The sequence below is a fragment of the Buteo buteo genome, chromosome 4 (assembly GCF_964188355.1).
Source record: "Buteo buteo chromosome 4, bButBut1.hap1.1, whole genome shotgun sequence".
Lineage (NCBI taxonomy): Eukaryota > Metazoa > Chordata > Aves > Accipitriformes > Accipitridae > Buteo > Buteo buteo.
The window spans coordinates 70,099,615-70,114,278 of record NC_134174.1 but is presented as its reverse complement, the minus strand read 5'-3'; positions in this window follow the sequence as shown (position 1 = coordinate 70,114,278).

Below are 14,664 nucleotides of genomic sequence, written 5' to 3'. Positions count from 1 at the left end.
ATGTTTCATTTATTGTTGAATCATTTGACCATCAGCTGAGAATTATAAGGCAGCACCTACTCAGGTGGAGTCTAGAATTAGGGGAGAGAGTGGGAGTGAAAAAAACAAAAGAGAAAAAATAGAGAGGTTCTTAGATATATTCTCTGATGATGGAATGAAAACCATATCAGGTTTGAAACAGACTGTGCAAAGGTTTGGGTAAACGTCATCTCTGTTCAAATCAAGGTTCAAAATAACACACACACCCCCCAACAAAACAACAGTGAGGTGCTTTCAAAGCAAATTATCTGGACTAACAATAGCAAGATATCTCCCCCCAGAGTGAGCCAACAGATGGTGGCAATGAAAACAAAAGAAATCTGTGTGCAGCACAGAAGGAGCAAAGAAGTGTGTGTTTATCTTGTAGCAGCCTAATATATGAGATCCCCAAGAAGATCCTTGGCGTCAGATTATTTGGAGAACTAAATAGTAGCATAATCATACAAGGTGCCATACTGAAGGTCTTCATTCTTTAACACTGAATATGAAATGAGTGGACCCAAATTTCCAGCTGCAGGTACAAAAATGGAATTAAGACTGTTGATTTCATACAAGATTTTGTACAGAAAGAGTACTCCCTAAGAACTGCAATGGAAATAGTAATGATGAAATACTGATGTGATTATTTTAAACTATTCGTTAAGTACATACAAATAGCAAATTCAGAATGGCAAGTCCTAGTATTAAAATTGTATAAATAGAATCATAGAATCACAGAATTGTTTGGGTTCGAAGAGGCCTTAGAGATCATCTCGTTCCAACTCCCCTGCCATCAGCAGGGACACCTTCCACTAGACCAGGTTGCTCCAAGCCCCATCCAACCTGGCCTTGAACACTTCAACGATGGGGCATCCACAATCTCTCTGGGCAACCTGCTCCAGTGCCTCACCACCCTCACAGTGAAGAACTTCTTCCTTATAATCTAATCTAAATCTATCCTCTTCCAGTTTAAAGCCATTAACACTTGTCCTGTCACTACAGGCCTTTGTAAATGTCTCTCTGTCTTTCTTGTAAGGCCCCCTTCTACGTCGAAAGGCCACCATAAGGCCTCCCCAGAGCCTTCTCTCCTCCAGGCTGAACAACCCCAACTCTCTCAGCCTTTCTTCACAGGAGAGGTGCTCCATCCCTCGGACAATTTTTGTGGCCCTCCTCTGGACCTGCTCTAGCAGGTCCATGTCTTTCTTGTACTGGGGTTCCCAGAGCTGGATGCAGTACTCCAGCTGGGGTCTCACCAGAGCAAGAAATTATTTTTATTATTTTAAGAGAGAAATTATTGTTATTAAATGAAAAAGAAAAAATATTTGAAAATATTTTTATTAAAAAAAAATACTTTTCTACTTTTTGGAGGTGTACGCTAGAGCATGCTCTCCATTTATTTGACTGTGAGCTATTAATTTTTAAAATATTATATATTGTTCAGCAACTTGGAGGAAAAAAAATCCTACTAATGACCAAGGAATAAATTACAGCAGATACAGCTTAGGACGTATGAGCTCTCTACTAGAAAGACATTGGCACAAGCCCAAACAACAAGAATAAAAGCTTCTGAAAATATTTCATCTACATGGCATCACATCGTTCCTTCGTGCTGTATCCATTCATAAAAGAAATATTAAACAGTTAGTGCTATTCCATGTATCAACGGCTTTAAAATAACTATCTGAATTATGTCTCAGCAACATAACAAATCACATTATCAATTAGCTTTTATAACAGAAATGACATTTCATAATATATCTGAGCATGAAAAGAATTGGTCAGCTAAAATTTATGTAATCTGAAAAATGTGAGGAGAAAAAAAACCATGGTGAATTTATTGATAATATTCTAGGACAAGAACATAATTTGAGTAGTAGGTAGCTGTCCAAGAAAAGTGTGTAGTTCTAAATGGTCTGCAGGGAAGAACTGCAGCAAGTTTGCTACAAAATGATAAAACAACAACAAAAAAAGACCAGCTCTGTCATTAGTCCCTGTTGTAACTGCTCTAAAATTAAACTGCCATAAGCAATCATTCAAGGATTTCTCATCACACATGCTACTCTCTCCAAAGCTAGGATAGCTGGTCCTCTCAGTAAGTCTGTCTCCACACTTTGCAAAGGGATGCGGTAGAGCAGATACCAAAACTTAGCACCTGATGGCTATGGCTATTTGTAGGCAGGGAAAAGAGAGCAGATTTGAGATTGTTGCAAAGATACATTCCCATGACTATTTAAGCCCATTTGTCTGAGTTTGAACACTAATTTAATGACTTTACAACCTGCTAAGCCTTCTGACCCCTGCTTTGGCAACCTGTCTGAACTGAAAGCTATCCAGGAATAGGATGTCAGAGGGGAGCCAACCATCCTATGTGAATAAAAATCTCTTCCTCTATATGTTGTGGATGAAAGACCAGCTCAATGGCTGTAAAGCCATGAGGAAGAGCTTTTTAAAATACCTCTCGGGTATTAATTCATGCCTCTAACTGAAGTGTCTTTATGTGGATACAATGACAGTTACTAGCATGGATTTTAAGAATGTGGTCACATTAAAACTGAAGGCATGCTTATGTGCCCTGAAATATTTACCAGTCTGTGGAAGACCTGAGTCATTACTCAGGTAATGAGTGGATAGAGTATTTCTCTGTCAGTGAGAGCAGAACACGGGTGGTCTTTCATGAACCTAGTAGGTACCATTTTCAAAAGCAGTAGTCACAAAAGTCTTCATTTAAGTATAAGAAGAGAGGAAACAGTTTTAATAAATTGCAGCTTTCCAGAGGGTTTCTAAGACTTACAGTGTGAGGAATAATTTTAGATCACTTAATCCCATTTTTACAAAAATGTAGTACGATATGTTAGCAATGTTGCTGTTATGTAAAACATCAATTATAATATTCCCTGAAATCTGAATCTTGCTATCTATTATTATATATATGTATATTTTTAAAGATATTAAAATAAACTTTGTAATCACAGTAGTACATCTACCATGGAATGTATTCTTCCACTGTCAAGAGAGTATACATATACTAAGTCAGTGTTAAGTTCAATACAGTTAAAGCCAACAAAAAAAAGACCCCTTTCGGAAGTAAAGGCCTATATCTTAGGCTAAGAAGATACAAGAAATTAAAATGGAAATAATCTTCAATAATCATAATCTTAAACCTTAGTGTTTTGTGTCACCATCAGCAAAGAAAGATGTCGTTAATAGAAATGATATACATTTGACTAGCTTTCTGAAAATTTTCAAACATAACATCCCTCTCTTTTCACTTAGCTTTTCAGTTTGGTGGCAGTGTCCATTACTACAGGAAATATTTAGGGACATATGTTTTTAATCACTGAATTACTACTACAATTTAGTTTTCCTTTACTTCATATAATGCTTCAGCCTGACACATGATGGCAGAAGAGGGTGAAAACTGGCAAGATGAAACCGAAAGCAAGATCAGTACTGAGCTCTGGTACTACATTCTTTCCTACAACTGAATGTTCACAACCCATCACTTTTCTTGATGGTCTCATACTTGACATTTACCATTTGAAATTATCAGGAGAAACTAGATGGCCACAAAGATGAACAGCTTTTCCAGAAACCTCCAACAGGGGCTGCACTGATTAGGAGTTTGTGTTTATTTTCTGAACATACATCTGAAAATGTATTTTATAATGTTCTGTATTTCCCTCTAGCCTTTTCGATGACTTAATTTTTTTAAAGGAAGTAAAGTTACTATCACAAGTTTCTTACCAGAATGGATGGTTTAGACTTCTGTTTTTATGGGCCTACTGTACCCATATTCAACAATTCAATAATTCAAGAGTGACTTAACAACTTTTCCATGCTACAGGTGCACTAAGATAAGCTACAGATAAGAACACTGAAGTAAACTGAATCAGGTCCATTATTGTCTCAAATTCTTTTTAAATTTTTTTTCCTTCATTTTGCACAAGTATGTCAATTGTGAAAGAAGTCAATAGTAGCTACACTGCAGGGAGAGTTGCAGCAAAAAAACCCTCCGAAACTTGGTCTTGCAAAAGTGCAGCTAGTAATTTTCCTGGACAATCATAAGCTGTACTGACTTCCTTATGAAAATATTATATATTATGGGTGTTTTATTATCTGACTGGGTACTAGATGATACTTACTAATTACATCACAGTGACAGTGCCCACACTGCTGTTCCCTGTCTTCTCTTTAATGCCCAGATTGTAAGAGACAGATCACTGCTCACAATTTGTTTGGATTAGCACAATGAAGGTATGATCACAATTGATCAGCAAGGGAAAATGGTTTCATACTGTAGGCCAGAAGTGTTCATTTGGAAAACTGCTATGGATGGCATAGAGAACAAGCTTGTAAGTACAAAGTGAACTTGATGAGTGAACAGTGACAGCTGTAATCTGCAATAACATAGAAGGGAAAAGGAATGTTGGGGGAAAAAAGTTTGCAATGAAAACATTTAGTCTGCTCAGAGCAGACACCTTGACCCTCGTTCTAGTATTAATGAGCTTGTCTGCTGAAGTTCTCAGCATTCTCGAAGTGGTCAGAAACAGTCTGTTCTTCTACTGATATGACAGATACTTATTAATTACCTGTCAATACACTGTCAGAGAATTAACTAAGAGTTTCTGTTGGAAGAAAAGAATAGGTTTCCAAAAATATTTGCAGTTCTTTCATGTCCTCACAATTTATCTGGACTTGTAGCTCTTGAAGTTGTTTACAGAATATAAGATAAATGAGCATGAAGTATGCTACAGCTGAGGTATGTAGATGGCTATCTGTAATAATTTGGTTAATTGATAGTGAGGTAACAGCTAAATTGCATATAACAATAAGCATGATATTGGCATAGTATTTAATAGAGGAAAAACTATTCCAGTACATGGTAACTGTATGAGGACCCTAATGTCACTTAGAAGTCATAAGAAATACCTAAACATACTGTCTTCATCATTGACTAAAAATTAATAAAAAGCTAGAACAAAATGTCTTGGCTCTTGTAGGAGCTCTCACCTACCAAATCAGTGATATCCACATAAAAAAATGCAATTACTCAGTTCAGAAAGGGTTTGGAGAGAACAGTGCCATCTTTTCCACGCAGACAGTTATCCATGTCCAGCACAGTAATACTTCCCAAATTCCCAGTCCTGGACAGCCTTCATCACTACCTGAGGCAGAGTGCCGTTGAAATGATTTTTCAAGAAAGCAAGCAGATTCAGTTTTTCCTACCTATGTTAGTGCCCTGCTAGAACATCAGTCACAATATCTACGAAATGTAAAGTGGTACTCTTATTGTCATATACAGCAGCCACTACTGTTACGTCTTGCAAAAGTAAGTGGAAATGTTTTCTCCTGTCATTTTACTTTAACTAAGTCATTTTGAATCTTGCTATTTTATTCCATTACACATTCTTGCCTGATCTCTTTCTCCTAGCTATTCCTGCTGGTGAGCTTCTCCCTGGAACCCAGAAATGTGAATCAGATCAGGGCTCAGTTACTCTTTCTCAGTCTATGCAGTATGTAATCTCCCCAGTTGCCAGCACCCAAACATATAAACCTTGGATGTTCACAGCCCTACTCCAGTTGCAGGTACTCAGACTTCTTATCCTACTTGCTGGCTACTCACTAGCTTATCTTAGCAAATGGAAGTTTACTCATGTTCACACATGCCTACTCAGAACAGAGAGCACACCCACACAGAATGTAGTTAGAAGGATTAATGAGAAGATAGGATAGACTGTGGTGTTGAAGTGCAGGTCTCAGTCAGACAACATACTGACTAGCAGCCTGTTTCCATGCAGTTGACCCCCTTTAGCCCCTTTCACCTCTATTTCCCTGCACCTGATACATCTTGAGCCCTCCTTTTCCCCACCTTTGGTCCTTCCTCTAAACGTCCCGTAAGGCACACAGGAAGGGAGTTTGTCTCCTTAACCCATCTCAGTGAGTTTCATTCATTCCAGGTCAACAGGCTGATTGTCCTCCTTTGACAGCCCTAAAAGTAGCAACTTGCTCAACTCCTTACACTGTTCAAGTTACTAAAGTTCCTTCCTTGTCATTGTTCATCTGATCCTCACTGGGCCTTTGTGTTTATGATGATTAGCCTGTAATCTTATAACCTAATATCCCAGGAGCATGCTTTCTCCTGCACTGCTGCTCAAGACCAAATACTAGCTCAGATGCACAGGGATAAAGATTTGCTGGGGTAGAGTGGGAACAGACTTCTTCAGCTGAGGAAGACCATACCATGGAGATGATACACTGTCAGTATGCTTTACCTATTATGTGTCTGTTCTAGCAAAATGTGAACAACTAAACCATGTTCCAAATTTTTATCATATATGGAGCAGAAACTGTTTTCAGCTTTTAAGTTATAACAACATACCTTTAGCTTTTAATTACATGTGGTCTCTGTGGACAGCAGATGGTTGAGAGGTATTTCATCTGTAAGGATTTGTACCTTCCTGTTGTTCCAGTTGTACCTGCATTCCATGGCAGGGCTGTACATGCAGAAAAAGGGAAGTCCACTGTCTTACTGACTTCCAAAATGGCATAGCAGCCAACACTGAGACATTTGTAACCAAATATCTCTACCAAATACTTAGACACTGGTTGTTTTCCTGACACAAAAGTATGTGTTATATTTTTTGGTCCAGACAGAGACAGAATTTAAGCAGTACTATTCCCATAAGTAAGAAAGATGTTCATTTTGCTCCTTTGGTCTAGTCACAACTGTGCAATGGAGCAGTGTCTATGTTTGTACAGCATACTGGCTTCTGTGCTATTTTTATAGGTATTTTTTTTCTCCTCCGACAGAGTTCATTAGTATTTGTCCTGAATGACATTGACTTTTATTCCATCTGAAAATACCTATTTAGCATTTTTTGGTTATTAGTATTGGAAGTACTGACATTAGAAACCTAAATGGTATGTATATTGAAATAAATTTGCACTGGAGTTCTACAAGCCTTTCTGCTTCTTCATCAGTATGATTCAAGGGACATGGCCTACATCTGTACTTAATCAAACAGGGCTATGTTGGCCAATATAATCTAATTGTTTGACATTTTTATAGCAATTCATTGAGACTAAAGAGAGATGACTACATTAATAACTTGATGCAGCTAGATAATAGCTGAGCTAAAACTGATGTGCCAAATTACTGAAAGGCTCTTAAATTCTCTTACAGATTTTAACTCTTTGTGACAATGAAAAGGAAAGAGGCTTCAATATAAATGTAATAAAGAGAAAGAATAGTACAATTTATAATATGAAGTATTATAATAAAGAACATTATCATAAATTTTCTAAGAATCTTTTCTCCACTAATCATTTACAAATTATATTTCTCAATAATTGAGATGAGAATTATTGTTAATGTTCATGACTCTGTTTTCTTGGATAATCATTTTCACTGAGGTCAAAATTAAACAGAAGAGGTTTTAGCCCATGAATGTGTATTTTATTCCTCTAGCTAGACTGTGATCAAACATGTCTTCCCTGCATACATCTGTGGGAACAGTCAGGTTGGAATAGTGGTAGAGGAATATCATGGAGACTCAAAGTGTATGTGAGTGCTGGACCTACTTAGGCTTAGACAAGTCGCCTCATCTCACTGAAGGATCCCATTAAAACCCTGTCTCCTTTATAACTGTATTTGTTGTGAGAAAAGGTCTTGTCTGAGTGGGGTCACAGATATGCAGGTAAAAGCAAGCTGAAGGAGAACATCAGAAGTGTTTTATTTTGGGGGTTTTGGTCTGAGCCTGAAGAAGTGGTGAATGGAAGAGAAAGCAGGAAACAAAAAAAAAGCAGGAATTAATATTGCAGCTAAAGCCAGAAACACAGAGAAATGTGTTTATCAAACTTGATTTGATTGCTAGTTGCCTTTTTCTTTCAGAGCCCTTGGCAATAGAGACTCAGTGTGGGCCCAACAAGGCCTCGTTACTCAAAAGTGGAAACACTGACAAGTGATTAAGTGCATTTTTGCCAAAAACCAAGGTAAAAATATTTGCAAAAGGAGCAACCCGATTATCATGAGATGCAAATGGATGAATTAGACGTTAATCACCATCTCCCTTACTTCAGAGCTATGCTGGAATGATCCTGCTTATGATGAACTTTTGGTAGAGCTGGGCCTTAATAAGAATCTCTGCTCTTCTCCATGCCCTTTCACTTTGAGCAGGTAGTATCTCCTCTAGCAGTGCTCTGCAGTTACATGTGATTTTAGGAGAAACAAAATCTGCATATTAAGATATTTGTATTTTCAAAAAGCAGTAGCAAATCCCTAGAGAAGCTGTGTTTGTCTGTTGCCAGAGCAAGAACATGAAAACTTTTTAAAGTGCACCAAAACATCATTCAGTGGCTAAGTCCTCACCTTCTTCCCTGCTAGTGGGTGGTGAGGTGAGTTGATCTTATGACATTTTAAAATGTACTCTTCCTCTAGATTTGAGGCTATGGAAAATACCCTGGATAGTCTACTTTTAAACCTCAGCATTTTCTCTCTTACTGAAATAATTGATTTTGAAAGCTCTTAAGCTATTTTGAAATCTCCCCCCCCCCCACCCCATGCCAAAATTCAGCCAGGAAATTGTTTTTATTTCTCAAGGATATACACCCTTGAGAACAGATTTATTTATTTATTTATTTATTTCCCCACAAGAAAGTGCTGGCACAACTATAAATGCAGAGCAACTGTGGTGGGCCACTGCAGAAGACATTGTAACTAGGAGATAGTGATTTCAGGCAGAATCTAGGCAGAGTTTAACCATAGGCCTTGGCTATACAGACCTGTATGTTAGCATGAGTGACCTGCTATATAACCTGAGCACATGCCGTGACATTAGTATACACTGCCCTTAACAATATCACCTGTATGTGCTGTTTGTAAGAGCTCATTCCTATGGAGATGTGTAAGAGTGTAATGCTCTCAGTGAACCTTGGTGTGCCAGCTAGAAAGTTTGGCATTGTACAGATAGAAGATAGATAACTTTGTTCACTTAGAAGAATACCATAAAAACGTGAAGAAGAACAAGGTCGGAACACCTCACCACAGATGGGATCCGGGCAGTGTGCCATGATCTACAAGGAGGGACTCGTTCCATGCTGAAACAGCTGGGGTTCCCAGCATCAGAAGGGTCTTAAGATTGCTATTACCTTTTCCATAATTTCCATTTTTTACTCAGTAAACCATTTAGCTAGCCTTGAGTGTTTCGTTCTTTCTGAGCCTTTCTTACTGTTATCCCAAAGGAACCAGCATGACCTCATAACACAACAGTAGCTCTTATGGCAACCATAATTTATATTCCAAAAAAATAAAAATGCTATTTCCATTATAAACAAGGAAATTGATGGATTAGTGCTGATGTTCTTAAGCAAAAACACAAAGTAATTATTCCCCAATGTCATGGAAGATTTATAGGAAGGGCAGTTATTTTGTCTAGGTTGCATCATTAAAATGTAATAAATGATCACAAAGCAGAAGAACGGTGTAGTGCTACGTTGCTAATTTTGCAAACCGTAGGTAATGCTATAAAACATTTTTTAGAAAAGGGATGTGATTTCTAGGCATACTTTTGGTGGCAAAACAAAAATTCAAGGACACAAGAGGCTGTTTATTAGTCCACAAGCAAGCGTGAGCACACTGACTGTGGCAGCATTCACACCTTTTAGTCATGAAATCTTAAGATCTTTAAAACCATCAATTGCATAATTTACTTTTTGTATATGGTAAACTGTTCATGCTGTACTCTTACCACATCATGCAAGAGGCATCTCTTCAGTCACTGTGTGCAACTGAAAAAAAAAAAAAAAGAGCCTGCCCTCCACCCCTTTTTTTTGCTTGTAATTCTAAAAAATTTTTATTGTGTAACATTGAAAGATTTAACAATCAACTTCTGGGAACTCTGTAACACTTTGTGTCAGGGGTAATATTGTTTGGTTGTACTACTACCAATGCATCAAGGTGTTCACACGTTTTAAAAAGTACTCTCTGACTGACAGGCAGGAAAAAAGGATCCTCCTCCTGAAAAGCATTACTGAAGATATTTTAACATGTAAACTCCCACTGATTTTATTATTCCTTGTTTGTATCAAAGATGGGAACCTCTCACAGAGACAGCATTTCGCTAGAGACAGGGAACATTAATGCTGGAAAACTGGTAAACATTTACAAAAACCATTTGTTCCTATGTCCAGAAAGTAGGAACCAATGCCTTGTTCAAGAAAATGGCTTTTCCCACAGTTATAGGCATACTTGTATTAATAAAGCAAACTAAATCTGGCTCTTAACAGAATATACTTGTGAGGTCTTGAAAAAAACCAGTGTTATGGACAGTGAGAAATATTGCTGACACCCTGTGTTTTATGAGAATGATTGATTAATTGTTGTTCAATGTAGACTTTGCTTGATGGAAAGAAAACATTTGTGATGCCTCTGTGGTCCTATTAAGACTAATTAATTCCTTCTCCAAATGAAGTGAAGACTAATTAGACTCTAATATTAATTTCCTATTTGTCCAGGACCACCAATTTTCATATCGCCCTGTTGCAGCCTACATTTTTATGTCTGTGCTTGCTGCATGTCAGAGTGTTTGTCTAACAGGGTGGCAAAATGATATAACACAACCATAAATGTAATCTATTAAAGTATGCTAGAGGGGCTAATGTGAAAGGAGTACAATTCAAATTTTAACAGTGGTAGTTAGGCCATGAGCTATATGTGGAATAAGACATGAACTGTTTCTCCATAAACTCTCAAGATAGAGCTTCACGCTAGGAACACAGGTTTAGATGATGAACCCCTGTGTGTCACTCAAGTCCTGCTCAGGTGTTTTCCAGTACATTTAATTAAATTGTGAACTTCTCTGTTGAAAATGAACTACTGATACCTTCATGCTAATCCCACTGCTCCTAACAGACTGTGAATGAATGCCTGCTTACCCTGTTTCTCTCTTAGGCTTTTTTTACCTCCTCAATTTCTCCTGCTTCTCTGCTTTCTTCCCTTGACGATACAAAAACGGTTCTCTCCAGAAAGCTGCTGAGCACACTGCACCACCCCCAGCCATCACTTTGTGTCTTGACACTCTTGAAAATCAGTAGCACCTCATCTACCATGTTCTACTTCTGTGGCTCAGATTACACTCCCCTCTCTCAGGCTTTCATGTGTTCCACCCTGATAAATTGCTTCTCAACAAATGTCTGTTAACATCTATAAACCTAGCTCTCCAGAATATGTTTCCCACTTGGTTTTGTGGTACTGATTACATCCTCCATCCTAACATGCTGCACTGCATCTCACTCTACTAAACATTGTTTTCTTTATAACTCCTTGACCAGTCACTCAGGGCATAAGACTTTCTCCTTATCTCACCATCCTCTAAGTTCAATCCACTTTTTCCTGCATAACCTAAACAATTGCATCCACTCCTGTGGATTCCTCTACTATTTTTACTAATAGCATGCAAATCTAGCGTTTTATTTCTAATATGTCTCCATCCCTCCTAGGCCTGTGTCTTAGCCAGTCTGTTTCTGAATGTTTCACAATTATTTTCAAAGCTGTGTGTCCAAAACTGTGTGTGTGATCATTGATTCTGAGATTTGCGTGGCTGCTACTCTTTCTTCCTCCCACAATCCTGTTATCATCAATGACAAAACTGTCTCCTCTGACCTGGGTAACCATCTTTGTTCCACTTTGGCACAAATATTCTGGCCATGTCTGAAATTATTATTATTATTCTTTCTAATCTCATTTTTTCCTCTGGCCACTACTACTATGTTGCCTTATCTCATGTAATCATACCCTCTATTTTATTTTAGCCATACCTCCTTGATGTCCACAATACCTATTGCAGTACACATAGAAGTTTCTTGTCTTCACAAGCAAGAGACTCCATAATTCTGTCCTAACTACTCCTCATTTGTTGTTACTCCTGTCACTGAGTTCAAGTATTACCATCTTTAACAAATATTTAATTTGCTTTTTCATAATTATCTATTGTCTTCTTCGGTGCCTTTTTGGATCTGTACAATGCTTCTCTAAATTTGAGTTGACAGTGACGTCTGCAAACACTTTTTATCTCCTGTATGTCTAAATACTACTGTCACACCTTTAATTAATGATCTGAATAACAGCAAAACAGTTGAGTGCAAACAGTAAGAAAGTGGTTAAAATTCCCTTTCATTTTAAAAACTAACACCTTGACAAAGACTTCTCCATGAAAAGAATACTGCCAGCACTTTACTGTTATCCAGAGAACAGCAACAATTTGAAGCTTCTAATAATGTATAGGAAAATGGTGTGTGTATGTGTGTGTGTGTGTCCATGTTTTCTTATTATCTTCCAACTTTAGTAACCAAAAAAGTGCAGAAAATGCTGCAGTTTCTAAACAAATTTTTAATAAATCTTATTCTAAAAGTCACTCCCTGAAAGTTATCTCAAAACTGTTTCCCATGAAAAATTGTATATGACAATTGTTTTTGCACAGAAAAAAAAATCACTTCAGAACTTTTGACTATGAAAGTATGCAGGTGGCCGTTGCAGGAGCACTGCAGGTGGATAGGCACGGTGGACTCCTGTACCTGACTTGGGGAGAAAAATCTTGCCTTCTCTTTCTAGCACTTGCTTATGATGAGGCAAAAGGAAGCAGGGCTTAATGTCATGAATTCACAGTGTATTCCTATACGTTCTCTCATTCTGAAGATTCCTGTTTTGTTCCTGGTGTGCTGTAGTTCTCCCTTTTCTTCATAAAAAAGCTAAGGTTATTTGTCTGCCCTGTGGCTGAAATGTGAGCACTGCCCTAAAGATCCTCTATAGATACACTTCCTTATAATGTTTTGAGTGCAGTAATTCAAAGCCTGATGTCAGACTATCCACCCCACCACACACAATCGTAATGTGACCTATGGCTAACCTCGCACTGGCTATTAGCCTATTAAGTGGGTGTGTTTCCATTCTTGTTAGTTGGAGACACTGTCTTTTACTATCTTTACAAACTGGTGTCCTCAATTAATTTACAGATGCAAACCAAGTTTTCCTTGGTGGAATAGTTTAGAAGGCTCACCAGTACCACTTCATCATGAGTGACTTTTATTGGAGATGTTATAGCCAGTTATCAGATGGCGGATCTCATTATAACTTGCTATTTTCTAAGATTTTCCATGCATTTTTACATTGTGTTTTTCTTTGCCGTTACTTAAGTTTTGATGCTTTATTTTGTACTACAGCGCTGTACTCTATGTATCCTCACCTTCTCAGGAGATAAAATAATTCTGTTGCTTTTAATTAAATACTAACACTTCTGCCAATTCTTCATGATTTAATACATCCAGTACCATTAACATGTGATTAACCTAGGTCAACATATCCTTGAAAGAGAAAATCTGAGTCTTAATGCAAGAATTTTTGCTTTCAAATCATACCTCACTAACAGACTAATGAGCACAAAAATATGCATACTAATAATAATTGAATACCTTACCCTTCCTGTCTCATAATATTTCCAAAACATTTGAGGCATATATATCTATTCACTTTTCTGATCTAGATCCTGCAGGATTAATGGTAAAGAATATGAATCATGAAAGGATGTGGCTGTCAGAGTGAGGTTCGTAGTTTGGGTTTAAGATTGAGCACTGCAAAAGTTCAAGCCCACTGAAGCCAAAATTATACTGTAAAAGACAAACACCTCATGAAATTTTGTGAGATGAACATGAAGACCATAGATGTCTTGCAGTGAATTCTCACATGTGCAGCTCATGATGTTATTTGTGGAGTAACTCCCCGCTTTGGATCTTACCATTTTAAGAAGAAATCAGGGCATTTGAATCTGAACAATCCTTCTACTCAGAAAATATAAAAAGCATAAAATTCAGATTAATTTTGAGTCCAGGATGAGTTAAGTGGAAGATCACAGTGTATGAAAATTGCTTATTAAAAATTAGGTTTTTAAAATGTTACAAATTACTCCTTTATGTCTTGCAACTAAATTTCTCTAACAAAGGGAATTGTCAAAGAGCTACACAGCTTGACACCTCCAGCGTAAAGGGTGGTGAGACCTGGACAGCATAGTCATGGGTACCCTTTGTGGAAAAGGTTAAAAAGTATTCCAACAACATGAGATTCCTACAGCACCCACTGGCTTGCACCATTAAAGATAGGATGGTAGACTTAACCAGACTGCCTAAAGAAAGGGAGCCCCTGGATGCTCCCAGGTATTACCTGCTGAGCAGCGCCTTCTTCCTGATGCCTTGCCCCTTGCTGGAGACCACATCCGTGACTTGTAGTGTCTGGCATGGCAGCAACTATGACTGGGCAAGGAAACCTCACCATGATGCAAATATCTTTTCTGGAGCAATGGTATAGGTACCCATCCTGCCGTCCCCACATTTGCTCATTCACTCCAGTGAGTAACTCCAGTAGCTCCGCCTCATGTCAGTCCTGCTCTCTAGCCTTGCAGTCACCGTGCCTGGTCTCCAACCACAGGAGCTAGCCAGCACTTCATGTGCACGTCACCCCTTGTATGGTCAACCACCATTGCTTCCTAACTTCTCCTGTTCTTCTGCAAAGAACACATGTTGTAGAAAAGGTCCAAAGAGTTGTCTCATGCTTCTATAAGATGCAAAACAAAGAGCATGACTGGGTCCTTTGCACTCATA